Source organism: Paroedura picta, chromosome 15, assembly GCF_049243985.1.
Source record: "Paroedura picta isolate Pp20150507F chromosome 15, Ppicta_v3.0, whole genome shotgun sequence".
NCBI lineage: Eukaryota > Metazoa > Chordata > Lepidosauria > Squamata > Gekkonidae > Paroedura > Paroedura picta.
Window position 1 is genome coordinate 20,146,191 of NC_135383.1, and position 27,768 is coordinate 20,173,958.

The 27,768-nt window shown below is 50.2% G+C and overlaps 1 protein-coding gene across 2 annotated transcripts in view; it reads left to right on the forward strand.

Moving 5' to 3' along the window:
- Positions 1-2,863: 2,863 nt before the first annotated feature.
- Positions 2,864-27,768, forward strand: part of YPEL2 (yippee like 2) — a 57,541-nt gene continuing 32,636 nt past the window's right edge. The window contains exon 1 of one of the 2 annotated variants that reach the window (XM_077311092.1): positions 2,864-3,010. The gene's annotated coding sequence lies outside the window, so the exon portion shown is untranslated. Of the gene's footprint in view, positions 3,011-24,708; positions 24,839-27,768 lie in introns of those variants that run through there. The other variant, XM_077311093.1, reaches the window with a different exon arrangement.

Genomic DNA, 27,768 nt, shown 5'->3' on the forward strand with positions numbered 1-27,768 from the left:
GAAGTGTGAACACACATGAAGGCATTGAATAAAACCTTGAATAAAACTTTGTTGGTCTTAAAGGTGTCCCTGGACTACACTTTTTTCCTTTTTATGGCTACTGGTAGTGATTTCCATGTGAATTATACATTGTGCAAGAAAGTTTAGCCCTTTATCCTCCTTCTCCTATTGTTAGTCATGCAGTCATCCTGGAATTCTCATTTTTCTGAGGATTTGTGCCCCCCAAATAGGTTATGGTTGGCAGGCAGTGACCTATTGATCTGGGGCTTAATGAGTGTTTATAATGTGTGTTACCATCCAGTTGCTTCTATGAATTTCCGACCTCCAAATGGTCTTATCCTTGACCATTGCTCAAGCCTAAGGGCTGTGGCTTCCTTCACTGAGTCCATCCATTTCATGTTGGCTCTTCCTCTTTTCCTGCTTTCAGCTTTTCCTAGCATTATTGTCTTTTCCGGTGACTTTTCTTATCACCTGACCAAGTACGATACCCTTAGTTTAATTATCTGTCTTTTTGGCAATCCAAGGTATCTGTAAATCTCCCCCCCCTCCACACACACACACACACACACACACACACACACACACACACACACACACATTTCTAATTAATTTGTGGTCTTCTTGTCAGCTTTCTTCATTGTTCAAGTCTTACACCCACACATATTCAGGGGGAATACTATGGTATGAGTACATGAATGTGTGCTTAGATCTCTTTTAACATTGTACTTTCTTCTGGCTACAAGGTGTGCCGAGGAAGGAAATATGAAGACATTTATGACATCTGGGATGGAGCTTGCCAATGTAGCTCAGCCTTTCTCAACTTTTTTACCATTGAGAAACCTCTGAAACATTCTTCATGCTTTGAGAAACCCCAGAAGTGGCACAATTTTGCAGAATATGGTTGGGAAGCAGAGCTGTGTTCAGGCCTATCAGGAGCCCTTCCCCTTCCCTCCCCCTCCAGGCCCATCTTTGGCCATGGGGCAGGTCTGCATGACCATGTAATGGTCATATCACCTGTTAAATGTTTAATGTGTTTTTAAAAGAGTTTAATAATCAATTAGCTCCTACCCATTTGGGAAACCCTTCCCAGGTTTCACGAAAGCCTAGTCTAACTTGTAAGGAAACAATCTACTGATAGAAACTTCAAAAGTTGCGTGATGCTAGATCTTACTTAGCTCCTTTTGCCTTCCTTGTTGTCTCACTGGTTAACTTTGTTTTCCCCTTACACTTTTAGTTCTTCTAAGCGTTTTTAGGATTGAAGAAAATGTATGAGAAGTACAGTATTACATAATATGGGTTCATCCCTAGATTTGACCTTTTGTGTCCTTTCTGTTCTGAAGTTTCGTAGACGTATATTCCGTCTACAGCGCAGAGCCGGTACAGTCCTGAGTGGAAATATTAATGTCTTGGTTTTCCTAGGAAAGGGAGAGGGCATCTGTCAAGGGGATAACAAGGGGAATCGCATATGGAATTGGCAGCTTTTTGCAGGGTTTTGTGGCAGTGCTTTCATCAGCACCACCATTAGACAAAAATCAGCTGGAGAATGTTCCTTGCTCCCAGACACTCTAAGTAACACACTTTCGATGTACTTTGGATTTTACTGTGTGAAATGGCAAAATAATGGCAGCTAATTAATTCCATTTCAATCCAACTGTTTGCAATTGGATTTTGCAATTTCCTACAATAAAACCCAATGGCAAACCGTCACCGAAGTGAACTGAAACTGCATTATTTAGCAACATACTCCTAGAGTGTACCACTGCTGTATCGATGTAAACTGTTTGTCAGCCTCAGCAATTTGGTGCCAGGGGAGCATTCCAGGGGAGGGAATTCCCAGGCCCTAGGGCAGGGGCGGCCAAGCTGCGGCTCTCCGGAGGTCCACGGACAACAATTCCCATGAGCCGCTGCCAGCACTACAATGGACTATAATGGTGCTGGGAGGGACTCATGGTAACTGTAGTCCATGGACCTCCGGAAAGCCACAGTTTGGCCACTGCCGCTCAACACAGTTATATGTTCATGAGTGGGTCTGAGCCAGGGGTAGTCAAACTGCGGCCCTCCAATTCCAGCATTCGCTGGCAGGGGCTCATGGGAATTGTAGTCCATGGACATCTGGACACACAGTCCCTCAAAAGCAGGGGTAGTCAAACTGCGGCCCTCCAGATGTCCATGGACTACAATTCCCAGAACCCCTGCCAGCATTCGCTGGCAGGGGCTTCTGGGAATTGTAGTCCATGGACATCTGGAGGGCCGCAGTTTGACTACCCCGCTCAAAAGCCAGCCGCCTGGAATTCCGTGAGTTTGCACAGGAAAGCGACCTTAGCAGCTTTCTCTTGTCCCCCTTCAAAGCCTCCATGTACAGAAGTAGTCTACCCCCGAGCCCCCGTGGCGTGTCTCTGCAGCCTGAGTTGGCCGCTGCAGGGTCGCGGCCTCGGTGCTCTGGAGTCCATCTGTGGCCCGCATCAGCCGCGGAGCCGGGCGCGCAGAGGAGCGGCCGGCGAAGGGCCACGCAGCCCCTGGAGGCACACTGCGCCCTGGATGCGCGCGGGCTCCCCCGGCGCGCCTTTGTTGTCGTCCCTCCCCGCGCCCATGCTGGCGGGGCCTCCGCGCCTCCCATTGGCCGCCCGCTGCCCCCAGCTGTTCGGCCGCCCCCGGCTCCCTCCGCCCCCCCAGCCGGCCCGCCCCCCGCCGCCGCCGGTTGGCCCCTCCCGGAAAGGGGCAGCGGCCGCCCAGAGCCAACCGCCGGGGTGTTGCTAGGTGCCGGCCCGCTCCGATTGGTTCCCTGGGGTGGCCATCAGAGGCGGGGGGGGAGGCCGGACTTCGGTGGCCTTTATAAGGGGGCGGGGGCGCTGGAAAAGGGGGTGCCTTCGGGACAGCGGGAGGGAGGGAGTCGCGGCGCTGGCGGAGTCCGGTCGGTCCCCTCTTGGCTTCCTTCCTTCCTCGCTTCCTTCCCGGGGGCGCGGCGCCTTCTGCGGGCGGCGGGGGAGGCTCCCACGTCCGGCAGGTGCAGGTGAGCGGCGGCGGCGGCTCCGTCCAGGGTTCTGCTGCGGGGAGGGAGGCGAGTGGCGCGCCGGGCCCCTTCTCCAAGGGCGCCTCTGGGGACGGGCAGCGGGGAGCTCCGGCGCTGGGAGTCTCGGGGAGGGGGCGGCTCCGCTCGGCTCTGGTCCTCCGCGGGCGACGTGACGGCCCTGAGCGGGGCTCTGTTCCAGCGCTGGCCACGGACCGGCTCGCGTGCCTAATCGCCTCCCGCCGCTGGCCTCGGCGCGCGCCTGCCTGCCTGCCGGCCGGCCTCCTTCCTCCCGCGCGGACGCCCCCCAGTCCAGACCGCCCGGGTCCCTCCTTCCAAGTTTGCGCTCCGCTGGAGTTTCGCGCCAGTCCGGAGGCGCCCCGGGGTAGAAGCGAGAGAGTGTGCCCAGCGCTGCCCGGCGGATCCGCCGACTCCGGAGGAGGAGGACGCGCGCGAGGCTTCCGCGGATTGGAGCCCCCCCCCCCCCCCGCTCAGGTGCTTTCCCGCTTGCGCAGGTGCCCATTTCAGAGGTGGGGATGGCGAGGCGCGCAGCAACCGCGGGTGGGCTTTGTCTGGGGTCCTTCTGCCCAGCGTTTCTCCCGCGGAGCTCAGGGGAGTGTTGCCATCATTCATCCTCACAACAGCCCTGTTAGGTAGGCCAGGCGGAAGGATAGAAGGAAGGGTGCTCGGTGGGAAGGGCTGGATTCGGACTGGAGCCTCTCCCCAGATCTGGGTGGCTGGAACAGAGCCAAGGAACTGGATGGAGCTGCGTTTACCAGTGTGTACAAGAGAGGAAACTTGTGCCTGAGGAGTCCTACGGAGGGGTGCTCCATAGGGCATATCGATCCGGGAACAGGAGACTGGGAGATTCTTGCAGCACCCAAAGAGCCCTGCTGGATCAGCCCAGCGGTCTGTTGAGGCTCACCCATAGAGGCCAAGGGTGCTGCTTCTTGGGATACCGAACCGGCGTGTCCTTTGGATCACCAGAGGCAGTGGGGAATGGTTTTCAGATTGTCACTCCTGGGCCTGGGGGACCCAAGGTTCAAATCCCCCTTCCTCTGTGAAGATCAGCAGATGACTTGGAGCCACCCCCTGCCTTGGTCATCCCGACCTCCCTTGCAAGACTCCTTGTGGGGCTAAAACAGAGGGCTGAAACAGAAAGCCACTTATCGCTTTGGAAGAGGGGCGAGATGTTATCAAATCAGTCACACAGAGTAGCATCTTGGCCGTAGCATGAAGCAGAGCTCAGAGCAGGGGTAGTCAAACCGCGGCCCTCCAGATGACCACGGACTACAATTCCCATGAGCCCCTGCCAGCATTCGCTGGCAGGGGCTCATGGGAATTGTAGTCCATGGTCATCTGGAGGGCCACGGTTTGACTACCCCTGGTTCAGAGGAACCCTGACCTGGGTCCAGTCCTGTGAGCAGGAGAACTGGTCAGCGAAAGAGACAGCTCTGGAGTGCGGGGAGCAGAGCCAGGAAATCAGGTGAAGGTCCCCTTTGCATCTGGTCTCCCGGGCTATCTATACCATGCTGCTGATTACATGAGCCATGTGCTGGCAGTGACCTCCGGCATGTGGATAGTAAACATCCCTTTGTGTGCCTCTGAGCCGGGATCCAAGCGGCCGTCTCTTTGCCTTCCTCCTTGCGTCTCAGTGTATCTAGAGCTCCCTGGAGTCGGCAGGGCGAAGTTCCCCTTGCCTGTGTTTTTAAACTGCTCTAGACGTAGGGCCTCTGCAGCTGAAGCAACTTGGGGGGGGGGGGGAACAAGTTGGGGAAAAGGGGGGTTATTGTGGAAAGTCCCTGGGAGGTTTGAGCCTCAATATTGGAGCTCTCCTTTGCACATGATGCTTCTGGCAAGCTGTGGAGATAAGTTATGCTGCTGGCTATACTCCCCCCCCCTCCAAACATGTGACTGTTTCTATTTATTTACCAGCGCTGCCGCTGGTGAGGTCTCTGGAGAGGAGGCAGCTTCCCTCTATGCCAGAGGTAGTCAAACTGCGGCCCTCCAGATGTCCATGGACTACAATTCCCAGGAGCCCCTGCCAGCGAACGCTGGCAGGGGCTCCTGGGAATTGTAGTCCATGGACATCTGGAGGGCCGCAGTTTGACTACCCCTGCTCTATGCTCTCTGGTCTCTGGTGGGAGGGGGACATGGCTGTTTTCCGGAGCAGAGTCTGGTATGCAAAGCAAAGGGAGCTTGGAGGTGTACGGCATAGTAGCCTTTTCAGAATGTCGTGGGGAGAAAGGGCGCATTTAAAAGATCCCGGTGTTTCGAAAAATAAAAATGTCGTGCTGGAAGGGAAGAATCTGCTCAAGTTTGCTTAAACTTCGTGCTGTCTGCAAAACGGTTTTTTGCTGTCATGTTGCATAATAATTCACCTCCCCCCCTCATAATTTTGGGTTTGCTGAGCAGAGGGAGAGGCCCGGAGCCTCTTCCATTGGTCCTGGAGATCTTAGGCTCTTAGTTTCCAGGTCTTCAACAGACCTCGCCTGCAAGGTCACAAGGATGCTTCCACAGCAATCAGGACTAGAAACTTGCAGCTTGTTTTTAACAGAGTTGGAGCAGTCGGAGGAAGGCTGCATTCTCTGCCTTTTGTTGCCGTCTTTGCTTTGTCATGGTCCTGTGCCCTGCCCATGGCACCAGAAGCAGGAGGAATCCGGTGACTGATGAAGCCCCAGGGAAATTGCTTTTGCTGTGTGTCTCTCTGCAAATGCAAATGCAGAGTTTCTCTCCCTCCCCCTCCTGGATGGCTCCTCTGTGTTGTTAAAATGTCTCTTCCCCCCAAGCAAACAACCAGAAGGAAATCCCAAGGCAGCAGTAGCAAAACAGTCTCCTGGGTTTACCTTGATCTCTTGCCCCCCCCCCACTTCCCCTCCCCCTTCCCTGACTTGTGGACCTTGCAGAAGAGGCATCTTTCTGGTCTGGTCATCTTTCTCACAGGCGAAAAACCACCAAAGGAAGTGCGAGGCGTGTAACCGCTGCTGGGAGAGGCTCCCGTGGCTAAAAATAATCTGCAGTGTACTTACTCAGCATGGCATAGGAGCCTGACCATCGCCAGGAAGACCCGGGTTCAAGTCCCCCACTGTGCAGAGCGAGTCTCTGCCTGCCTCACCGGGCTGGGAAGGAGCCCTTGTGTGCCTCTCAGAGCTTCCTGGAGCCTCCTGGTCCACTACGGCAGGGGTAGTCAACCTGACTTGCCCGGAGGGGGCCATTGGTGGTCTCGGGTAGAGTATGACTTTGTGGAGCCTTAAATTGGGGGTACAAGGGGTTGCCCTTGGATTGCTTCTGTAGTGTGAGTACGAGATGCTGGACCCTCAATCATAGAGTTGGAAGGGATCTAATGGGTCATCTAGTCCAACCCCCTGCACCATGCAGGACACTCACAACTCTATCGCTCATCCACTGTAACCAGCCACCCCCTTAAGCCTTTGATGGCAGTTCTTTGCAAGGCCTGAGTGGGTTTGCCAGCTGCCCAGGTTCATCTACGCCAGGATCACCTGCTTCAGCTTGCAGAGGGGCTGTCCAGGATTTTGAGCAGAGAAGAGTTTTTCCTTTGCTCTTTGCCCAGAATCATCGCTTCAGTGCATCTAGTTCAGTGCTGTCCACTCTCTCTTGGCAGTGGGTCACTTGGATCCACGGCCCTTTATCCAGGTCTCCTGCCAGGGGCTGAACCTTCTGCATGACAGGCAGATGCTCTACCACGGAGTTGCGACCTTCCACCCCACCCTACGCTTGTCCCTGATCTGGAATCACAGCTGGTTCAGAACACTACTGCACAGGTCCTCCCTGAGACCCCCTGGAGGGCCCATATTTGACCTGCCCTCTAGTAGCCGCACTAGTTGCTGGTTGAGTTCTGGATCAGGTTCCGTTGACCTTCAAGGCCTGTCTCTGCCAGTATCATCCTAAGTGAATACCAGCATCCTAGTGGTCCTTGGCCCTAGAGAGGTCCCCCTGGTCCGTGTCTGAGGGAAGGAGTGGCTAGCTGAGATCCGGGTCCAAGGGATATGGAGACGGGAAATGGATTGATTTGATTTTTTACCCCGCCATTCCCCTAAAGGACTCAGGGCAGCTTCTGATAGAATTGGATACCAAGTAAGTAAGATGAATTTTAAAAAAATTAAAGACTAGATGTAAAGTTCAGCTAGTCAGAATAAATTAAAAACCCTGTAGCTGTCTCTTCTTATGAACTTTTGCTTGAAGAGTCGTGCGGGGTACTTACCTGTTACCTGCAGGTGTGCTTTCAGGCTTAGAAGCCAGCATCTTCTTGGAGTTAAGCCTGGCAGAACAGGTCTGTCTTGCATGCCCTGGGATCTAATGTCATCTGACAGTGTCCCACGAGGCCAAATTTTGGTCTCTAGTTCTTAGCACACTTGGGGGATGTATTGAGAGAGATGGTCCCAAAGATCCAAGGGTCCCAGACCGTTCAGGGCTTTGAACCTTGAATCTGATCCAATCTGAAGCCAGTGCTGTTGGGAGAACTGAATAGCTACTCTCCATTGGGTCCCAGTAAGGACCAAACCAGCCACGGTCTGGACCAGTTGAAGCTTCCAGAGCAGTTTCAAGGGAAAGCCCTGCATAGAGCAGGTTACAGTAGTCTAGCCACGCATAAAGCCCCTCAGGGAGCATGTAGCACTGTCGTGTCCTGAGCCATTCCATCTGCCCGTATTTTCTTTTGACCTTCTTTTTTCCCCCTGGCATGTACAGGATCCCGAGACACTGCATTAAAATTCCTATTTTGTTTCAAGTCGAGCTGCTGTGTATGTCTCTCCGGCATTATTAATGGAGGAGTTTTGGGATTTCTGCTTTTCTTTCTTTAAAGTGCAAGGATCTGCATGCAGGGAGAGGGGGCTTCAAGTGCCATCAGTTCCACATACAAGGAGAATTTCGGCAGCCATGTGGCATGGCAATCCGGTGCTAGTGTCTGTCAGCCATAGTAGCTAAGTAGAGCCTCCATGTTCTGAGGCAGGGATACCTTGAATTAACCGGGTGTTAAGCGTAAGCGAGAGAGGGCTGTAGTCTCCATGGCTGGCTTGTGCTCGTTCCAGACTCTACTCCTGTAAACAGATCGATGGACCTTGGGTCTCATCTTATAGTGGGCATTTAAATCCAGAACTGGTGGCAGGAAGAGCCCAAGGAGCTCTTAAGCCGAGTTATCTGGCTCTTGAGTGTCTGCAAAAGGGTGTCGCCCCATCCAAGGCAACAGGTGCTGCGGGGAGGCTGCCCCCAGGCTGTGGTGGGGACGGACCGGCTGGGCAGCCTCCCTGCCTGTTGGCGAGGTCTCTGGGTTCCCCGCCAGTTGCCAGCGGAGCCCTTCTAGCAGCTGCAGTCTCTCTCCCGGCTGAGGCAGCACATTTACAACTTGTATATCCACATTGTTTCCCTCGGACTGCTGGCCTAGCTATAAATTATGCCGCTGGCTGTCTTGAGGCCTCGTTTCATTAAGGAGCGCATCGGCCTGGCGAAGATGCGAGCCCGTGGCTGGCAGCGCCGTCAGCCGGGAAAGGGGGTGGGGGGGTTGCATTTGTTAACTCTGCACCCTCCTCTTAGTTTGGCTCAACCCAGCGGGGTGGGAGGGGGGGAGAGAAGAAAAAGATGGGGTTTATATCCTGCTTTTTGCTACCCGAAGGAGACTCAAAACGGTTTATGATTGCCTTTCCTGCCTGTGAGGAGGGCTCACAAACAGAAGGAGCAGCAGCAGTGGGGGTCCCCCCCCCCAGCCAAGCTGCTCGCCCTGCTGTGACCCCTGTAAAAGGGTCGTTCGAACCCCAAAGGGGTCCCGACCCCCAGGTTGAGAGCCACTGTTTTAGATAGACGGAGTTTAATTCCTGCTAGGATACAAAGGGGGGGGGGAAGCATCACACACATATGCAAGGATTTGAACTTGCAAAAAAAATAGTGGGTTGAATCCAGTAATTTCATCTGAGCGAGGAGTCCTTTCTTCTTTGATTGGAAGAAGTCCCAATTTAGCAGAAGAGAACGATGGGGTTGGACCCATTGTTTCTTCATAAATCCAGTTCTTTTCCATGCCTTCAAGTTTAAATGCATCCCCATGGGCGTTTTATTGTGGTTTGTGGAGGACTGCACAGCATGTGCAGAGCAGAGTCCGGTGGTGCCTTTCAGACCAACAAAGTTTAATTCTGGATGTAATCTTTCGTGTGCAGAAACACTTTGTTCTATGGCTTCAGACCAGCAGGCTGACCCACTGGAACCTGTGCTTATAAGGCAGGGGTAGTCAAACTGCGGCCCTCCAGATGTCCATGGACTACAGTTCTCATGAGCTCCTGCCAGCCATGGACATCTGGAGGGCCGCAGTTTGACTACCTCTGCCTCATAAGGCATGTTGCAAATGGCTTTCTTTTTTACATTCACCCATGTGACAGTCCAGAGGCTACAACTTGCTTGTCCTGCACATGAGGAATTGAAGCAGTGAGAGACAGATGGTGGTGGGACCTGTGTATAAAAGTACTGGGAGGAAGGTCTGGGGCAGTTCTTACTGGGCAGGCCAAGCACAGCGTAAATGAATGTGTTGCCTCAATTAGAAAACATTGTGTTCCAAATAATTTTGCAATATTGATCTGGTCTGAGTTCAAAAGTAATTGTCCATTTCCTTTGGGATAACTTGCAATTAGAGCATCCTTGCCACAGAGGGCAGGAGAGAAGGTGAAAAAATTGTAGCATGTCTGGATTCAAGCTTTATATAGTTCAGCTGCCTTAGACTGTTTTTCTCCTATGTGGACTCTTTTGCTCAGGCAAGGTACTGCACACACAAAAATAAAACTAACTTCTTATTTAACAAGCGTTTTATTTTATCAGCATTGCTATGCATATTCTAAACATATGACTTCTGGAGTATGGCAGGGAATCATGGGCAGTATGGCAGGGAATCATGGGTATCACTTCCAGGGTTACTCAAAGCCTGAAGAATATTTCAGTGGTTACTCCATGGTCAAAATGTTGACAAAGGCTGCTTTAAGATGGTTTTCATTGTTTGTTTGCATTGCCCTTCAATCCTAGCTCCCGGCATTGTTTTCTCCTTTGGGCAGTTTCATTGAATTGTTTTCATCACATTTTATAATCCACCTGGAGTCTCAGTGAGAAAGGTGGGTTATAAATGAAGTTAATCCTCAAACTCTGGAGGAGAGCTCCCTCCATCTCTTTTGTGAAGCAGGAGAGATGACCTTGTACCCACCTAGAGAGTGGCAAGATGCTGATGCTCCCCCTGAAAACGGAGGTGAATGACCTCCTACACCCACAATTGATTCCTGTTCAGAAAGGCAGAACTTTTCAGAGCTGCCCCAGTATGGGAGGTGGGCAAACTGAAGAACATTATTACGCATTTACAAGACTAAATATGCCAAGGGTCCCTGATGTGGTGCCTGGTGGAGCTGTGGCACCCACCAACACCTTTCCTGGTCTCCACCCTGTCTTTTTTAGAAAGTAGGTGGGGTCAGGTGAGTTCCTATCCCATAAAAAGGTAAAGGTAAAGGTATCCCCTGTGCAAGCACCGGGTCATGTCTGACCCTTGGGGTGACGCCCTGCAGCGTTTTCATGGCAGACTCAATACGGGGTGGTTTGCCAGTGCCTTCCCCAGTCATTACCGTTTACCCCCCAGCAAGCTGGGTACTCATTTTACTGACCTCGGAAGGATGGAAGGCTGAGTCAACCTTGAGCCGGCTGCTGGGATCAAACTCCCAGCCTCATGGGCAGAGCTTTCAGACTGCATGTCTGCTGCCTTACCACTCTGCGCCACAGGAGGCTCTGCCTGTCCCATAGAAATGCTCATTGCCCACTGATTGGCTGGGCAGTCAGCTGTCACTACGGTGTCGACTTTCTTCTGTCCTTTTTTACAGTGTATTTTAATAATAATAATAGTAGTAATAATTATTTATTGCTAACCTGCCCTTCCCTGGTCAGCTCGGGGTGGGTAACAGCCAACTTTAAAGCAATCATATGAATTCAGTAAGCATTAAAGTTAATTCAGTAGGATTTAAGAATCTGGTTTTAATTGTATTTTACTATTTTACTTGTGACATTGTATTCTTATTGTTGTACACCGCCCCCGGAGACCAATTTTGGAGAGAGGTGGTTTAGAAATCTCAAGGTAAATAAATAAATCAATTGGCCTGCCTCCTCATAATAATAATTCAAAACAGTTCTGAGGTTAGTCAGAGCTTGGAGAGGCCTTATGCCAGGGGTAGTCAAACTGCGGCCCTCCAGATGTCCATGGACTACAATTCCCAGGAGCCCCTGCCAGCGAATGCTGGCAGGGGCTCCTGGGAATTGTAGTCCATGGACATCTGGAGGGCCACAGTTTGACTACCCCTGCCTTATGCTGTTGGAGGGGGTCTCAGGCAGGGAGGCCAGTGTCCTGATGTTTATGCGTTGCCTCAACCATAGGCCTGATGGAGTGGCTCTGATGTCCAGGCCTTTAGGATCGCTTAAGGTCCCAGAGGGCCCTTCTCTCCTCAGGCAGAGCATTCCAACAGGCCAAGGCCAAACAAGCCCAGATCCTGGTCAAGGTCCATTTCTTTTCTCTTTAGGGTCGGGGAGCTTAAGCAGATTTTGGCTGTTTGATCATAATTATCTCTGGGGGTGCAGGGGAGGAGGTGGTTCTGTAGATCAGGAGTAGTCAACCTGTGGTACTCCAGATGTCCATGGACTACAATTCCCATGAGGCTCATGGGAATTGTAGTACATAGACATCTGGAGGGCCACAGGGTGACTACCCCTGCTGTAGATACAAAGGTCCCATTCCATTTAGGTTAGGGCACTGAGATGTTTACGCCTTGTTGCCCACGCTTGGGCTTTCTCTTTGGTTGTGATTGACCATGCCTCCCTTGGTGGCCGTTATGTGGTTGTGTCTACCATCCTGAGTAGGGCTTCAAAAGAAGTCCGCGGGGCCCAAAAGGTTGGGGATCCCTGATATATACGGTGAACCAGATTGGATCCCAACTTCCAGCATATATGTGAGTGTATTGTGGTTTGCTATGCTGGCACATCTCTGGAAGTGCATCTCACAAGCTTTTAATGCCTGGTCAGAAAGTGAGGAGCTTGCTGTCAGATGTTTTACATTTGGAGGATCCTAAAAGGCCCCTTGTTGGGAATGCAGAAAAAACAAATTTTCAGCAGCAGTTGGAAAAGGGTGTTGACAAGGAACCTTTACCTGTCGGTTGAAAGATCCAACAGAATGTTTTAAAATGTGTACAATTGGTAGGTTTGACTTGGGGGGGGGAATCTGTAGATGTTATAGGTCAGTCGGCCTCAAGCAAATGCCTGGTGGAAGAGCTCCCTTTTGCATGCCCTGCGGAATTATGGAAGTTCCGGAAGGGCATCCTGTGATTTCTGCTTGCTTTCCCCCCAAGGAAGCCAAATCTGCAGGTAACAGGGTCAGTGCCGAATACAGTTGCCATGTCCCCCTTGCCCCCCTCCCCAATGGAGATTGGGGGTTGCCGGATCCAGAACTTAGCAAAAGCCCTGCTGGATCAGACTTGGGGGCCCATCTAGTCCAGGATCATACGTCACTCAGTGGCTGCCCAGTTCCTCTGGACGCCCAGCGATAGAGCATAGATGCCAAGGCCTTCCCGTGATGTTGCTTCCTGGCTCTGGGATTCAGAGATTGACTGCCTCTGAGTGTGGAGGTACTAAATCCCTCTTAGTTACCTGCAAGGGTCTACTGGGGACAGAAGCTGAAATGTTTTGCAAATACCCTGGCACAAAGGACCCATCTCAAGAGGCCCTCCAGCTGGGTCCACAGCATGGGACTTCTGCAGTTCTTGGGCCTCTGGCTTGCCAGGCGTAATGTTACTGCAGCTCCAGCTGTGAGTACAAGCAGCGTGTCTGCCCGCCGTCCCTTGTGGCACCCGAGGAAAAATACTGGGCCCTGATCGCTTGAGCCTAATCAGGATCTCTGCAGCAGAGGCTTATAGAGCTATGTAGGCTAATGAGTTTACGTGCAATGCGGTCTGTCCCACACACAGGGTATCAGACTGTCATGCTATCCCTTCCTCCACCCCTCCCCTCTCATTTTTTTCATTCAGGAGGACAGTAGTTTATCCCTCTCTTTTTTTTGTTTTAATAACCATATCTGGGGGACTGCCAATTCTGAAAGGGAAGGCACTGAATGAATTGCCCTTCTCCCATCTCAGCAGCGGGATGCCCAATTAACTGAGCCCACGTCCTCATCAACAACAGGGGGAAACTGGCTCCTGGACTGTAATAGTTCCGGGTGCGGATAGCTCTGTCGCCTCCTGACTGTTCTGCCAGTCCTCAAAAAAGCTAGCCTAGCATTTCCGCCATGGCAGGTTTCTGCTAGACCTGTCTGTTCCCATGTAAGAAGCTAGTGCATCGGGGAGAAGGGTTCAAGTCCAGATTTCTGCTTCGCAGAATGGCAGTGTCCTGTGTGCAGAACAGAGAGCAATGCCAACTAGGGTTGCCCACTCCGGTGCGGTTCGGCCGATTCGGCGATCACCGAAGTCCGAACTTCTCAGGCTTCAGTAATTGCCGAACCGCGCCAGAGCATGCAACCCTATTGCCAATTCTGGACTGGGGCCTGAGTGATTTTGCCAGCTGCCCAGGTTCATCTAGGCCACGACTGCTTATTTCAGCTTTCAGAGAAGGCTGTCCAGGGTCTTGGATAGAGAAGGGTTTTTCCTTTGCTAAGAGCCCTCTGACCAGAATCGTCACTTTGGCGCACCTAGTTCAGGGTTGTCAGTGGGTCACAGCCTTTTATCCAAGTCTGCGGTCAGTTGCCAGTTCTCTGCACTGTGCAGATCGGGTGCAATTCCAGGCCACACCCGAAGGTTGGCATCCCTAGGCTCATGACATGATTCTGGGAGGCCCTTTTTGCAAGAACTCCAGTGTTCTGCCCCTCACATTCAAGGAAAGAGCCATATGCATTTCCTGCCTATGTTTTGGTTCAACCCTTCAAAAGTGGACACATAAAGTGGTTCTCTGAGGTGTGGACGGGGCTCTGTTGCAAGGCCTTTGGGAACAAAATGCTTCCCCCCCCCCTTGTTTCTCACAGAGCATGGTGTGCATGCCTATGATTGCCTTGAACAATGTTCAAAATTGCCAAATGATTGGAGACAGAGAAGGCCACTTGACTTGGGCTGGTCACCTCTTGAAAACTTATTTGTGGCTTTACTGGGAAGGGGAGGGGGATTGTCTCTAGTGTCTAAGGCAGGGGTAGTCAACCTGTGGTCCTCCAGATGTCCATGGACTACAATTCCCATGAGCCCCTGCCAGCGAATGCTGGCAGGGGCTCATGGGAATTGTAGTCCATGGACATCTGGAGGACCACAGGTTGACTACTCCTGGTCTAAGAGGTCCAGAATGGTTCTCTTGACCCTCCATGGCTGTTGATTTCTTCCCAGGCAGGGTGGCAAAATAGTCCTGTTGCAAACTTTACCTCTTCCTTCATTCCTGATCTCCTTTATCTTGTGTTTGTGGGAGGAGGGAACAGCAGGGATTCAGGGGAGAAGGAAGAGAGGTGCCAAGATTTAAAGTCTGTACAGAAGCTATTTAGACCCCCCGCCAATTCCAAAGCGGAGGGGTTGGGCCTACTCCATGGGGAGCTGAAAGGGCTGTGCTTGTGGCCAGGTGGTTTTTCAGCTGGGGCATAAACTCAGCGCAGACTTTTTTACTCACCATTCTGGACACGTGGAAGATCCCTTCTCTGACTTTAGAGATCTTGCATTTGCAAATTTATTTTATTTTTATTTTATTTTATATACCATAGCAGTTCACGAATGTCTTGCGGTTTACAAGAATGAATAATAAAATACGATAAAATCCCCAACAATACCCTTAAAAATAATATAAGATCACATTAAATAAGATGGATTCAAGTGCATGGCCGTGTCAGTCTGAAGCAGCACAATAAAATCAGAGTCCAGTGGCACCTTTAAGATCAAACATTTATTCAAGGCGTGAGCTTTCGAGTGCAAGCACTCTTCTGCAGACCATGAACTACCATCATGACAGTGGGAATATACAATACAATACAATACAAAGCCCAAGCGAAGGATGTTTTGTTCTGTGTTTTTATGTCCATGTTGCAGGATTCCTACAGACTTGGGGAATTTGGTTCTTATATAGTTTCTTATCAGCCAAAATTGAACTTTTGACATTGCACGTAAGCAGACCTTTCAGGATTGAGCTCTGCCTGCATTCCTAGTTTTATCAGCCAGCTGTTCTGATGTTTTTCCCAGAGAGCTCAGCTGGTTCTTGCTTTGTGCCAGCCCTGGAGCATAATATTCCTAGGAGTGTCCGTGTTAAAAGGAAGCACAGGTGTCACCGGGGTGGTTGTCATTTTGAACTGACAGGAAGCAAGAGCACAACAGCAGTATCTGACCTGCCCACACCTTCCTCTTGGCTGAACGCATCTAGCAAGCAGTAATTAAGGGTTCTTTTTGTCCAGCTAAATATACAACTTAACTTTTTCTCTCCCCTTTGCTCAACAAGTATCACTTAGCAAGAACAGGATTGTTGGATGTGTGCTGGCACAAGCTGACTCAACAGCATGGTGACCCGCTCAACGAATGCCCTGAAGTTTCTAGTCCTCATGGATGTAAGGGAAAGCGTGGGATTCAGAAGGCTGGGAAGAGGGGCTGGTTGTGGCTCAGCTGGCTGGAAAGCCAGTTCAAGTGGCAAACAAGGAAGCCAGTTCTAACCTAGTGGCTGATCTAAGACGGCTACTTTGAACATTCACATTGCTGACCTGACACTGGGAGTGAAGCAGCCTGTTAGGCATGGGAGGTGTTGGAGGTTGGAGGTGAGTCATGGTGAGTGGTGTACTTTGACAGATATGTGAATGAACTCATCATCATCCTAATTTGCAGGTTGTGAACGCTTGGGAGCCTCATGTTTGACTTGTCACGTGAGGGGGAAGCTGTGTGCTTTGCATGTAGAAGGTCCTGGAGATCAGCAGTGGAGTACCTTTGGCCACAGTCTTCAAAAGCTACACCAGGGGTAGTCAACCTGTGGTCCTCCAGATGTCCATGGACTACAATTCCCATGAGCCCCTGCCAGCATTTGCTGGCAGGGGCTCATGGGAATTGTAGTCCATGGACATCTGGAGGACCATAGGTTGACTGCCCCTGCGCCACACCAAGAGTCTCTGGCACCCACGGACACCTTTTCCGGTGCCCATCAGGTGTTTTCAGGAAGCGGGTGTGCCCAGGTGGGGCTGTTGTCCAGCAGGGCCTCTAGAATCATGGAGTTGGGAGGGACCAACAGGGTCATCTAGTCCAGCCCACTGCAGAATGCAGGAAATTCACAACTCTATGCCCGATGATGCCCATCCCCCCAAGACCAGAATCTCTGCCCTGGTGGAAGAAATTAACTTCCCAATCCTAAAGTGACAGTCAGCATTTCCGTGGCCATGCAAGGAAGGGCCACGAGAGCCAAGCGCCTTCTGCCCACGTACTCGCCATCTGCCTAAATTCACGGAATTGGAGATCTAACTGGCTGGACAACTTAAAATAATGTTGTGATGGCAGCGGCCGCCATTTTTATGGGGCTGAAGGGCTTCTTAGGGATGCTGACAGAAAGAGAAGTTATAGAGGTGAGCCGCTGCCAATCATCCATGGGTGAGCCATGTGAAGAAATGCCTTTTTAATGAATGTGGTTTTACATGGGCATTTTAAGCATACCCTCCCTCCCCCTTCTCTGGGCTGTAACCAGGCAGGGAGGAAGGGGGAGGTTACCTATTGCTCTCCTTCATTGAAATGCTAATATCTCTGGCCAGGAGGGCAAGTTTTCCTCCTTCCTCCAAGCAGGGATCAGGTTTGGAGGACTGTAGGCTAGATTACTTCATCTGCAAGTCGATTACTTCATCTCTCCTGCCTCCTCTCTCTAGAGCAGGGGTAGTCGACCTGTGGTCCTCCAGATGTCCATGGACTACAATTCCCATTGGCCCCTGCCACTGCTTGCTGGCAGGGGCTCATGGGAATTGTAGTCCATGGACATCTGGAGGACCACAGGTCGACTACCCATGAGGTAGGGGTTGGGGGTAGAGGGGGGTTTTCTGCCATGTTGTTGGTCCACTGTATTTGTATTTTTGTCCATTTTGATAGGGTTTTAATGGGGCTTTTAACTAGACAGCTATAACCTGCCACGAGCCTATTTGGGATTGGTGGGTAATAAATTTAATGATAAATAGCCAACCTTGGAGCAAGCCAGTTCTTTGGGGTGGGTCCCGGCTCAGGAGGTTACAGCAGCCTTTCTCAACTTTTTCACCATTGAGAAACCCCTGCGGGCCTAGAGAAACCCCAGAAGTGGTGCAATCCTGCAGAATATGGTTGGGAAGCAGAGCTGTGGACACGCTCACCTAGGGCCCCTCCCCTTCCCACCCACCCCCAGGCCTAGCATTGGCCATACATCAACAAATTTTGGAAATCTATTAAAAATTAATTAACTCCTACTCATTCAGGAAACCCGTCCAGGGCCGGCAAGAAGCCCCCAGGGTTTCATAAAACCTTGGCAGAGAAAGCCTGGAGTACAGGTTCATTTGTCCCCGGTTGAAACTACCAGGTTTCAGCAGGCGGGCAGCGGGCCACACCTTTCTCTAGCAGAGAAGCCGCTGATAGTTGAGAATGGTAAGAATTGTTGCTGGAGGGGCCTGCAAGTGCTCTCCTGGCTGCTGTCCTTGAAAACAACCCTGAAACCGCAACAGTTTCTCAGTATGTGGCTGTTCTCTCCTTGCCGGGAACTAGCTGGCTGGAACTTATCCCACCTGTCTTTGAAAGAGCTATGCTTGTTTACTTCAGTTGTATGCTGCGTTTCTCCCCAACGAGGACCCAAAACTTATGTCATTCTCCTCTTCTCCACTTTATCCTCACCACCACCGCTGTGAGGTTGGCTAGGCTGAGAGAATGCGACTGGCCTAAAGGAACCCAGCAGGTTTCCGCAGCAGATTGGGGATTCGAACCCGGATCTCCTGGTCGGACACGCAAACCACTGTGCCACACCGGCTGTCTGGTGTCTGTCATTTGTTTTCTGGGTTCAGTTCTAGGTGTTGGTTATACCCTTTAAAGCAGGGGTAGTCAACCTGTGGTTCATGGACTACAATTCCCATGAGCCCCTGCCAGCAAACGCTGGCAGGGGCTCATGGGAATTGCAGACCATGGACATCTGGAGGACCACAGGCTTTGACTACCCCTGCTTTTTAAAGCACTTCATAGGTTATCTGGATGGTCGTCTCTTCTCACATATCCCTGTCCTGGGGGTGACGGCCAAACACTGGCTCTCCAGGTGTCCATGTACTACAGTTCCCATGAGCCCCTGCCAGCAGCATGGAGCTCATGGGAATTGAAGTCCAAGGCCATCTGGAGAGCTGCAGTGTGGCCTCCCCTGGCCCTATGTCCTAGTGATGGTTCATTGGTGCCAATTACTATCTACTTCCTAGATTCCAGTGGGTCGCCGTGTTGGTCTGAAGCAGCACAACAGAATCCAACAGCACCTTTAAGACCAAAAAAGATTGATTCAAGGTGTGAGCTTTCTAGTGCTTTGGCCTTTAATCTCCACTGTTATGATGGTTGCTCCTTAATAGCTCAAAATATTTAGGAGATGCTGGAAGGGTGTTTTGTTTGTAAGGGATTTTAATGAGGGTTTGAGCGACACGCTGCTCTTTTGGGGAAGGTTAATGGGGGTTTATTGCACAGTGGTTTTGACTCTGGGTTGTAGGCTACCTTGGGCTGCAAAAGAAGGTGGTATAAAATGGGGAGCTGGATCCCCTGCTGTGGTGAATGGCAATTTGGCAGTCTCCTCTGTGGCCCACTGGTGCCTCAAAGGTCAGTCGGGGGGGGGGGGGGATGGCATGAGTATGGCAGCACTAGACCAGTGTGTAACATCGTGTCATCGGAAAACCAAAGGGATTTTGCAATGGAATGAGCAACACTAGAATTTTACAGTAAATTCCAGAGCATCATCCCAACATTATGGTAACTTTTGCTTTCTTTTTTGTGCTGGAAGTGAAAGTTGCAGACCAGCATGATGCCCATACAATTTTCCACATACCCACGCCCCAAATTCTTCCAGGGGCAAGCTGGTGGCCTATCTCCAGGCAGAAATGTCTTATCACATAAATAAATTTCTGAGAGGATGTTCCTTTTTCTCACCAGACTTTTTGCACATCTCGAAAGAACAAGATGGCATCGTGTCCTGAGAAGGGGTATGCATTTTGTGTAAACTGAGCCAACGCCCCTCCCCTCCTCAAAAGATCTTATCAGTATGTTTTAGGCATTATTTAAGCTGAATACAGATCAGAGAATCTGTTCAGCTGCTGGTATAGCTGAGCCCGAATAAAGCTGATTTTGAAAAATATATATATATGTTCAGGTATACCGAAGATCGGCTCGGACGATGGGAGCGGACAACTTGCACCACATTATCTGAGGCTGGCTCCTTCTGCAGCTCAGTTTAAACTGAGCCGCAGGGGGAGCCAGCCCAGATCGGCAGGAGCAGTAGAAGCTGAAAGCCCCCATCCAGGTGTGCCTACGGTGGGGAGCGATTTCCCCATTACATGCAGATCCTGGGGCCAGCTTTTCCTGCAGCACAGTTTAAACCACGCTGCAGGAGAACCCAAGCCTGCCCCAGGGGCATCCCAAGCTGCGTTTAATGGTATTTTTCTTGTGTCTACTATACCAGTGTCCCTCTGCAAACCTTCTGACACAGGTGTCCTTCTTCCCCCTTAGGGAAGTGCTACTTCCCTGGCACAGAGCAAGCAACGTGTCATGAGGAACTGGTGTCAGATGCCCTAGAGCAGGGGTAGTCAAACTGCGGCCCTCCAGATGTCCATGGACTACAATTCCCAGGAGCCCTTGCCAGCATTCGCTGGCGAATGCTGGCAAGGGCTCCTGGGAATTGTAGTCCATGGACATCTGGAGGGCCGCAGTTTGACTACCCCTGCCCTAGAGTGTCTGAGTGCTTGCTCTTGTGTGTGTGTGGTTTTTTTTTCCATCATCGAGCAAGCTTGGAATATATTTAGCCCATTCAGTTTGAGGGCCAGTATCCCATTACCCCAGACTGCTGAGCTTTTTTCCCTTCTTATTAAATGTAAAAAGAAGACAGATCCCCCTTTGTGTTTAAATTAGTTTGGCTTGGTTCCCCCCCCCTTTTTTTTTTTTTTTGCCTTGCAGCCCAAATGAGTGGGGGTCCCCCTCCTGCACATTCTACGCCAGCTTTGCTTTAGCAGGCCCTTCTTCCTCCCCCTTCAGCCTGGAGTCTTTTTCCTTTTGCTTTCTCCTGGCAGCCCACGCGGCAGTATCTGTCTCGAGCGATTGTTGCACGGCAGGCCCAGAAGAGGCAAAAGCGACCCACCGAGCAGAGGTGGTTGCCCTGCCGTTGTGGCTTTGCTCCTCTAATGGTATGTGCACAGATTTTTCAGAAATCTGCTTTTGCAACAATAGCTCCTGCTCGACAACTGCTGGAAGCCAGAAAGTTATATAAAAAAAGAACTGGCTGTCTTGTTGTTCTAAGGAGAATCATATTGACCCAAGGATGTATTAAGCAGCAGTGATTGGGGGCAGTGAAGGTCCAGACCAGGGGTAGTCAAACTGCGGCCCTCCAGATGTGCATGGACTACAATTCCCATGGGCTCATGGGAATTGTAGTCCATGCACATCTGGAGGGCCGCAGTTTGACTACCCTTGGTCTGGACCAAGCCGGGACAATTGCAAGCTGCAAATGAACAGTGGTGCATTTGTCCAAAATGCTGTTCTATCTTCTGGGTGGGGGGGACCTGTGGGCAATGGTGGGGAAGAAGAAGAGTTTGTTTTTTATATGCTGCTTTTCTCTAATAGGAGTCTCAAAGCAACTTGCAAGGGAAGGGTGGAAAAGTGCTAACAAGCCACACATGTCTTTGTTGCCCATGTTGTGAACCCAATGCGCTGTTTTTACTTATGGCACCATCTTGACATTTAAAATTTTTCCCAAGATGTTGGCAATTTCCCATAGTACAAATAAAAGAATGCAAGGCCGGCATCTATTCATCCGAGACCTTGGACTCCGTAGGGGAGCTGTGTGCAATGTTGGTGAATTGGGCCCTCTTTGTACTGCTGGTCCCCAGATGGTCCCGTTCACCCCCACTGCACGCCAGCTTCCTAGGCAGTCTGACGCGAAAAGTCTTGGATGAGTCGATGGCTACAGAATGGAATAGCTCAAAGGGACCGCATTTCTTATGGCAGTGGTCCCCAATCTTTTTATCACCGGGGACCACTAAACGCCTTTTACTGAGGCCCGGTGGGGGGGGGGGTAGTTTACTCCTCTACTCTCAACCACTGCCCTAACGCTCTCTGATCGCTATGGTAATGTTTAAACATCCCTTCAAAATAAGATACAGACACGCCACAACAGTGAACATAAGGAACATTTTATTTTCATGGAAATTTGAACTCATGACAATGACAAATCAATGGGAACCCTGAGCTTGTTTCTCTGCAACGAGATAGTCCCTTCTGGGAGTGATGGGAGACAATGACACCCGAAGTGTGTTGTAAAGGGCCGGGGGGGATGAAGTAAAGGGCCGGCGGGGGGGGGAGAAGGCGTCCTTCGGGGCCCACCTCCAATTAGTCGAAGGACCACATTTGGTCCGTGGCCCACAGGTTGGGGATCGCTACCTTAGGGGGAAGGGTCACAGGCAGCACCGTGCAAGGGGCTCCTGTCCAAACTCAAACCATCTCCAGATGCAGGTTGATCTTACAAACGACATGGAGGTGAGAAGTAGATGCATTGTTTCCTAAACCTATTCAGTGCATGCCCCCAGTGCGGAACTGTCCGAGGACAAGTAACCAGAAGACCCCTGGAGAAACCTGGGAAAGCCCCCTTCATTGCTGCTGTTGACCACGTCTTTAAGCTACCAGTTGTGCTTGAAGGGTTCAGATCCATGTTCTGGTGACAACCTATGAGTGAGTCAGTGCAGATTGATCTGAGCGTTTTGTAGCGAGCTTGGCCTGGTTTTTATTTAAGTAGGTTAATGACTGCGATCAATGGTTAATCTGTAGCATATTTACAGGTTGTAGGTTGCTGTGACTGTCTGACCCGCCCAGATCTCTTTGGCCCATTAAAGGGAGAAAGGGGTTCCTAGCTGGCCCGAGAGAGAAAACCAACCCGTCTTACTCTTGAGAGAAGCCAAAGCTGTTGGTAGCGTAGCATTGGAAAGGGTAGCCTGATAACGTTACCACAGCTTCGTCCCATGCAGCAGGGGTAGTCAACCTGTGGTCCTCCAGATGTCCATGGACTACAATTCCCATGAGCCCCTGCCAGCATTCGCTGGCAGGGGCTCATGGGAATTGTAGTCCGTGAACATCTGGAGGACCACAGGTTGACTACCCCTGTCACACAGCATCTCTTTTTGAAGAGTGTGATTTGTTTAACTTCTGCATTTTGAGGTTTCTTGGTGTTTTGTGTTTGTGTGTGTATGTTTTTGTCTTGGTGCATCTCAAGCAGAATAAAGCTTGTCCCTGCTTTTCTCTGCAATCTGCCAGGGGGGTGGCATGAAGGAGTGGCAGGTGCACCAGCTCACAGGGGTGCCTCTCCTGGCCCGGATTTGTTCTTGTCTTTAATTATGACTTCTCAAAACCCCGCAGAGCCGCTGAATGGGAAGTGGCCCAGAGCAGCTGGCAGATGTGCTGTCTTCCCCCCTTCCCCAAATCCATTTGAAAGAGGCACTTGTTTTACGATTGTCTCCAATGGGATTGCATCTGACCGGCAGAGAGATGTACCGGCTTCCCATTGTTGGTCATCAGCAACAAAAACCTCTAGGGTAGAAGCTGTAGGATAACTGGGCATCCCACGAGTCACAGACTCCAGTGTATATTAAGGTTGCCAGCCTCCATGTAGGACCAGAAGATCTCCCAGAATTACAGCTGATCTCAGGCAGCGGGTCAGTTCCCCTGGAGAAAATTCAGATTCGAGCCCCGAAATGCCTGAGAGGCCAGCAGGATTTAGGGAGTATAAGCTTTCTATTTATTTGTTTATTTTATTTTTGAAAAGCTGGATCCTGAAGAAGGAAGACAGGAAGAGAATAGATATTTTCGAATTGTGGTGTTGGAGACGAATGCTGCGAATACTATGGACAGCCAAAGCTACCAACAAGACAGTTTTAGAGAGGAGCAAACCAACTAGGTCATTAGAAGGGAAGATATTACGGCTGAAGCTCACTTACTTTGGACACATCATGCGATCAAACTTGCTAGAAAAATCATTAATGCTCGGCATGGTCAGCGGCAAAAGGAAACGTGGTCGCCAAAGGATCCGCTGGCTCCACACGATCAAAGCTGACACAGAGGTGATCATGAAACAACTAAAAGAAGCAGTCAGACAGGGGCGCATGGTGAAGACTTTCTTATAGAATCGCCAAGGGTCGGACATGACTGAATGGATAACATCATCCTCATCATTTTTGAATTTATTTCCCACCCCTCCTGACTAGTATCAGCTCAGGGTGGCTCGCAGATAAAACAATAAAAACCCCATAAAAACAATACAGCATTAAAACATTCCCCGTCCCTGCAATTAAAACTAGCATTAAGAGTCAACGTTCCATTTGTCAGATCCGACACAGCCTGGTTGGTTTCTGAGGTACTGCTGGACTTGAATCTGTGTGTTCTGCTGTAGCCCAACATGGCTGCCCTCAGAAAATACCTTCCTGGAGAAAATGGCTCCTTGGGAGGGTAGATATCCCCGTGGAGCTCCCTCCCCTCCCCTCCCCAAACCATGCCCTCCCCAGACTTTGCCCAAACAACCTAGAGCTCCTGATTGTTGGGGATATCCCATTGCCGGTCGGCATTAGAAGATCTGTGGTCCGATCCTCTGGGTTTTCTCTGAAGTAATTCCCATTGATGTCACTACAAAGTTCTCTTCTGCAGGACTCCAAAAAGGAGTTCGAGTTCTTGAGAGAGAGTCGGTGCTTGTATTCATACAAGCAAAAAGGCAGCTCCTTAGCTGTTGTGGTTGAGACAATCAATTTTTTTGTGGGGAAAGAACAATATGGGAGGAGTACATGGATTTTGGAACCCATTTGTAGCTTATATGGATTATTCGTGTCTTGGCATCTTTACCTCGACGTTGATGGGGAGGGGGATGTGGCTCAGTGATAGAGCCTCTGCTCAGCATGCAGAAGGTCCCAGCCTCTTCAGCGGCCTCTCTGGTTGAAAGGGCCTGTTATTGGGTGATGTGAACGACCTTTGCTTGGGAAGGCGAACAACCTTCTTTAGGAGAGCTGCTGCCAGCCTAGGTAGACAATATTGACCTTGATGGACCATCTGATTTGGTGGAAGGCAATGTCCTATGTACCCTTAAAAAGTAATTTCAGAACTTGTTCTCTTATTTTTGGGAGGAGGGAAGGGAGCCAAACTGTATCTAACACATGTAAATTACTATTACTATTACTATTACTATTACTATTACTATTACTATTACTATTACTATTACTATTACTATTACTATTACTATTACTATTACTATTACTATTACTATTACTATTACTATTACTATTACTATTACTATTACTATTACTATTACTATTACTATTACTATTACTATTACTATTACTATTACTATTACTATTACTATTATTTTGATCAGCTGAAAAAACAGGCTGGCTTGTGAGGACGACAAAGACCAGCAAGGTTGTTTTTTTTTTTAAACCTGTATTAATTAGCCAAGGCACGTTTTTTAAAAAAATGTCTAAGTTATATTCCTGTTCTCCTCAGTAGCTGTGATCCTGAAGTTGCCTGTTGTATCTCTGCATGCAGCTGTTCATTAAAGAGGATTTGTTCTGCATGGCTGCTACGGGTGGGGTTGGAGAAAGCTGCCCATTGACTCAGGGTGAGTAACTGCTTGGAACAAAAACAGAGTTTGAGTCCAGGGGCACCTTTAAGACCAACAAAATTCTGGGTTTAAACTTTTGCGTGCATGCCCACGGAAGCTTATGTCCAGAACTGAACTTTTGTCTTCAAGATGCCCGTGGGACTCGAACTTGGTTCTTTCACTTCAGACCAGCATGGCTACCCGTCTGAATCTTGTCTGCTTCGAACAAGGTTTCTCTTAATGAGGATGCCTCACTCAGGAGCCAGGTAGAAATGCTGGAGACCGGAAGGGGTGTGTGTCTTCTGCTGGGCAGGGTAAATTGTCACTCTTTTCTAAAAGAAAACATTTGTTGCTGTAATAATGAGGCATGCCTCCAATTTTAACTTGCATGAAAACATTATTAGATGTTTTGAGAAAACACTGCATGAATTACCAAGGAGCGGACGTCCCTGCAGCAGTTAACATCTCTGCATTTCCCGCATTCTTCTCTCCCTTGCTTCCTGAACGGGCTCCTTTGAAAGAAGGCAGGGAGCGAAAGACTAGTCATGGTGGGTGGGTGGATGGGGGGGGGGAGGCAAATATTCATTGGAGAGGCGCTTGGCTGTCCGTCAAAGTGTGCTCAGCAAAAACATCTGTTGCCCCACATGGAGAGGTGCCAGGAGGCGGCGATTGTGTGGTATGATCCCAAAAAAGCAAGGACATATGGACATAGATATATAAAAGGGGCGCGTGACTCTCCTCTATTCTAGGAATCGCGCTTGGCTGGGCTTGCTGAGACTTCTCTCATGCCAGCCTCGAAAGAAGGGGGGGGGAACAGAAGCTGACTCCAAGGCCTAGCTGGGGTAGTCAAACTGCGGCCCTCCAGATGTCCATGGACTACTATTCCCAGGAGCCCCTGCCAGCGAATGCTGGCAGGGGCTCCTGGGAATTGTAGTCCATGGACATCTGGAGGGCCGCAGTTTGACTACCCCTGGCCTAGTGGATTGGAGGGATGTTAAGCCGAGTCTGGTCCTTCCTGGGGGAGGGGAAGGAGGCAATGAAACGGAGGTCCCAGATCCTATTTTTGCTATGGCAACTGGGACAGCAGAGCTCTTTGGGGTAACGGATACCGGTTCAGTCTTCTGCTCTGCTGTTCTTAGACCTGCAAATTCTCAACTCCTTTGGGTTCGCTGGTAGGGCCTCTTGCTTTGCATACAGGTAATTCCTGGTTCTTCCTGGGTTTCTCTGGGGCTGGGAAGGACCTGCACCCGAGACCTTGAATAGTTGTTTCTGCCTGTGAGTTAGGATACAATTTGGAAGTAACCAGCTTCACACATTCATTTCTGCCCTGGAGGAGCCTGATTTTTCTGGTTCTTTGGGGGAAGCCAAGCTGTTTGAATATAGGATCTGTTTTGCACAGCCATGAATCCTGTTACCTGCATTCATGCCGTGGCCCGTAGGGGAACCAACCTCAAAGTGGCTCCTGGAGTTCTCTTGGGGTTGTAACTGGTCTCCAGACTCCAGTTATGAAGGCTGGCTTTCTCAACCAGGGTTTTGTGACAGCCCTGGAAGGGTTTCCTGAATGAGTGGGAGTTAATTAGTTTTTTAAAAAATATTTTAAACATTTGTTAAATGTTTATCGGGTGTTATGACCATACATGGTCATGTTGACCCACCCACCCTCCCAAAAATGGCCAATGACTAGCCTGGAGGGGGTGGGAAGGGGAGGGGCCCCAGATGGGTGTGTCCACAGCTCTGATTCCCAACCACGTTCTGTACAATTGCACCATTTCTGGGGTTTCTCAAAGCCCGATGGATGATTCAGGGGTTTCTCAATAGCAAAAAAAGTTGAGAAAAGGCTGATCTAGGGGAAAGTGGCACCTGTTCAGGATTTCTGATGGTGAGGATCGTAGATGGAGATTGGATGAGCACTATTCAAGAATATTTGCTTTTTGGGTCCCCAAGAAGGTGGGGAGGTTGGACTTGGATGGCCTTTGGTGGTCTCTTCCAGCTCTGTGTGATTCTGATTCTGCCAATGCACCTGATTTAGGTGTGCATGGTCCAGATCTCTTAGCAGGATGATCTGAAGGCTGTGGCTTCCTTGACTGAGCCAATCCGATATTGAGTCTTTCTCTTTTCCTGCTGCCTTCAACTTTTCCTAGTATTATTGTCTTTTCCACTGTCTTCTCATAATGCGACCAAAGAACGATACCCTCAGATTGGTTATTTTAATTTCTAGGGCAGGCAGGAAAAGTTTATCTCCCTTAGCAGTTTCATGTCAGTGCTAGCAGAATGGGGACCAAGGTGGATCCCTGCTGGACATAACATGAATGCCGCAGCATTGAGCATCCGGCCCCCAGCACCGACTTCTAGAATAATCCAGTGCTGTAATAGCAGACCTACTGAAGCACAGTGTCTTCTCCAGCCTCCCTGGAAGGAAGCCATGGTCAACCCAAAGAGAAGCCACTGAGAAGTCCAGGAGAATCAACCGGAGTACATTCCCCTGCTTATCTCCCAATGCTGATAATCAAGCAGGGAAACAAAGGCTGTTTACACCCACACTGAGGCCTGAATCCAGATTGCAATCGGTCCAGATCATCCATATCCTCCAGGACTGCCTGAAGCTGACCACTTTGCCCAAGAAAAGAATGTTGAGCCCCAAACATTATACTTATTCAAATACTTATTCAAATCACTGGAGTCCAAGGGCAACCTTCTTCAGGATGGGCCTTATCACTGCCTCTTTCAAGGCTGTCAGAATTATATACCCTGCTGCCAGGGGGCATTTATAACCTGCTTGATGCTATTGGCTGTGAAGGGCAAGGGTTGAGCCTAGATGCGGTAGCACCTGGGCGCTGTCAGCTAGGCCCCTCTCCTCCTCGATAGTAGGGCGTCTTGGCAATGTGGTTGTGTTATTGATCGCCTGTTCGCTGTATATGTTTGTATTTTTATATTCTATCAGCATGTCC